We start from the raw sequence: 3,462 nt of genomic DNA, 5'->3' as shown, positions 1-3,462 counted from the left end.
CAGCGGTGGGATCCCTTAAAATCAGTGGGATTCCTTAAAATTCATTGGATTTGGAAGTCATTGGATTGGACCACCAGCAACAACGACAAGAAGAAATTATCCCTTCTGGCCGGCTTGTGATAAGTGTAGCTGCAATCTCTTCCTCTTGGGTTTTCGCACGGTTTCCCTGAGAGCAAGGGTGAATACCGGAGAGAGTGGAAACAGAGGCCGTGCAGATATCCCTGTTTTACCACATGCACACGCCTGTCACCACGTATCCTGTTCATCACGTACCCTGTTCATCACGTATCCTGTTCATTACGTATCCTGTCCATCACTGCTGTCGTTGGATTTCATCAGAATCATCGAGGAAGGACTGCTGCGACCTGGTATCCAGAACTGAGGAAATCCACATCTCAAGGATTGGAATCAACTGGACTACTCTGAAATAGTTAATATATAAATAAGTACCTTCAGCTTAAATTGAATATTTCCTTTTGTTCTTATTGTTAATTGCGTTATTGTCGAGTCGTAGCTTTGTAATTAAATAGTTAGCTTGTGTAACAAAATGCCGCCATACAGAGTAGGTTTTAAGAGGTACAAGAAGAATCGTGATTTAAAATTTAGCATTTCACCTTTTGAAGTAGAGGATGTATTGGTACCTCCAGCTCCTCAGACTCAAGTACCTCTAGCTCCTCAGACTCAAGTAGGCTTGATACAAACTCAGTCTCTTAGTATGATTCCAGTTCAAGCCAGTACACCGAATATTTCTTATAATAGTAATAATATTCCGTTGAGTAATAATACAGGAAATACTATTTCATCTGAAAATGAAACATATTTGGCTTTAAAAAGTATAGATAGATACATTCCAAATTTTGATGGTACAAGTCGTAATCTTTCTAAATTTATTGAACGTTGTGAAACTTATTGTCCATTAGTTAAGCCATCTGAACAAGGACAACTTTTTACATTAATTGAGGATAAAATAATTGGACAAGCTGCAAATTATTTGTTACACATGCCAAAACCAAATAGTATAAGCGAATTATTAGGAACACTTAAACAAATTTATGCACGAAATTTTGATGTCGAAGAAATAAGAACTAAAATGCAAATGTTAGTCCAAGAGAATGGTGAGACGGTTGAAATGTTTGGAAATAAAATTGAAAATGTATTATCCGAAGGATTAGAGGGAGCCAATCAGAAATATGAAGGTGAAGAGTTGAAAGGCATAATTAATATGATTAGACGTGATGCAAATAGTGCATTCTTACGAGGATTAGGAAATCAATTGGTTAGAGCTGTATTATTGTCTAAATCACACACAAACCTTCGTGATTTGATTAATCAGGCATATGATTTAGACAAAGAAATGAGTAGAGGTAATGTAAATAAATCGTTACGGAATTCTCCAATTAAAAGTAGAGTATATATCACTGGAGCATCAGGAATAATTTGTTTTCTTTGCAAGGAACCGGGTCATATTAAAAGAAATTGCCCACAAAATAATGAAAAATCTCTTTATTCAAAGAAAGTTCAATGCACATTTTGTAAAAAATTAGGACACACTGAAACTCAATGTTTTAGGAAAATTAATAGGAATCATCCTTATAAAAATTTCTCACAAGATCAAAAAGAAAATCCTTTAAACTTCAAAACCGGATCGCAAAACGGCGTGATGCGATCCGAACCCCTAATTGCTCGCGCCAAATCTCATCAGTCTGTCTTAAATTAAATACGGAAAGAATTGGTCGACTACCCATACTGACATTACCTCATCAAGTTTTCTGCAATGGGTCTGCTACCTTCCTTGTCGATTCTGGTTGTCAAGTGAATCTTATTAAAAGAGAAGGAGTTCTAAAGCATATTCTTATAGACAATAGTATCTTCTGTGATCTTAGTGGAATTGAAATTGGATCCGTGCCAACTCAGGGAGAGGTTATCATTCCTATTCAGAATGTAAATAATAAATTCCAAATTATAAGTGATAGTTTTCCTATAAAACAAACCGGAATATTAGGTATACCATTTCTAGAAGCACAAAATGTAACTGTTAAATTTCGAAGGAACTTACCTAATATTTTCAAAATTGGAGATGTTGAAATTCCACTTGAACGAACTTCTTCTGTTATTGTACCACCAAGGTCCAAAGTTCTAGTAACTGTCCCAATTAAAGAGTCTTCTCTTAAAAGTGGATATATTAAGAAATTAGACACTCCACCTGGAGTTTATCTCGGTGAAGTTTTAGTTACTCAAAAGAATGGTTTTGCTAAAATGTATGTTATAAATACAATCGAAGAATCTGTACCTCTTACAATTCCTGAGGTTGAATTAGAGGATTTTGAAATTAAAAATCCAGCACCCCGTTCAGCACGAACTGGAAATCCTAATTTGGGAAATGCTCAGGCAGATGCTTCTAGACTTTCCGAATTAATTAAAGCTCTTGATCTAAATCATTTGAATGATATTGAAAAAGCTAGTATTTTAGAAATATTAAATAAATTTCCGTTTCAATTTCATTTATCAACTGATAAATTAGGTTCTATTCGTTCAGTTTCTCACACTATAAATACAACAGATGAAATTCCGATTAAGACTAAGCAATATAGGTTTCCTCAAATTCATAAAGCCGAAATTCAAAAACAGGTCAATTCTCTTCTTGAAAATAAAATTATACAAGAATCCGATTCCCCATACAATTCTCCAGTTTGGATAGTTCCGAAAAAATCTGATGCCTCTGGAGAAAAACGTTGGAGAATGGTAATTGATTATAGAAAATTAAATGAAAAAACTGTTAATGATGCTTACCCTCTTCCAAATATAATGGATATATTAGATCAGTTAGGAGGCTCACAATATTTTAGCACACTTGATTTAGCGTCAGGATTTCATCAAATTCCTGTAGATAAAAATTCAAAGGTAAAAACTGCTTTTTCTACACCTCATGGTCATTTTGAATTTAACCGAATGCCTTTTGGTTTGAAAAATGCTCCCGCGACTTTTCAGCGATGTATGGATTTAGTATTGTCTGGACTTCAAGGAGTTGATCTTTTTGTCTATATGGATGATATAGTTATTTATGCTGACTCTTTAAATGACCATTCACGGAAATTAACAACTCTGTTTTCTCGATTACAAAATGCTGGACTTACTTTGCAACCAGGCAAATGTCATTTTCTCCGTAAAGAAATAATATATCTAGGGCATTGTATTTCGATCAATGGAGTCAAGCCAGATCCGGAAAAGGTTAGAGTAGTTAAACAGTTTCCAATTCCTAAAACAAAAAAGAATGTAAAGCAATTTTTAGGTCTGGTCGGTTATTACAGACGTTTCATTCCAGATATGGCCAAGATTGCTAAATCACTTACTCATCTTTTAAAAAAGGATGCACCTTTTATTTGGAGTGAAAAAGAACACGTTGCTTTTGAGACATTGCGTGATATCATATCCTCTGAACCATTGCTTCAATTCCCTAATTTT

At 34.7% G+C, this 3,462-nt stretch overlaps 1 long non-coding RNA gene across 1 annotated transcript; it reads right to left on the bottom strand.

The window, feature by feature from the left end:
* Positions 1 to 1,688: 1,688 nt before the first annotated feature.
* On the bottom strand, positions 1,689 to 2,391 carry LOC107190301. The gene is made up of 3 exons (XR_001516245.1): positions 2,291 to 2,391; positions 2,057 to 2,203; positions 1,689 to 1,978 (listed from the first exon to the last, which is right to left on the bottom strand). It is a non-coding gene; the product is annotated as an uncharacterized LOC107190301 (long non-coding RNA).
* Between the last annotated feature and the right edge of the window lie 1,071 nt (positions 2,392 to 3,462).

Source organism: Dufourea novaeangliae, unplaced genomic scaffold, assembly GCF_001272555.1.
Source record: "Dufourea novaeangliae isolate 0120121106 unplaced genomic scaffold, ASM127255v1 scaffold198, whole genome shotgun sequence".
NCBI classification, from domain to species: Eukaryota; Metazoa; Arthropoda; class Insecta; order Hymenoptera; family Halictidae; genus Dufourea; species Dufourea novaeangliae.
The sequence above is the reverse complement of the archived record's forward strand: the minus strand, read 5'-3'. Positions and strand labels throughout refer to the sequence as shown.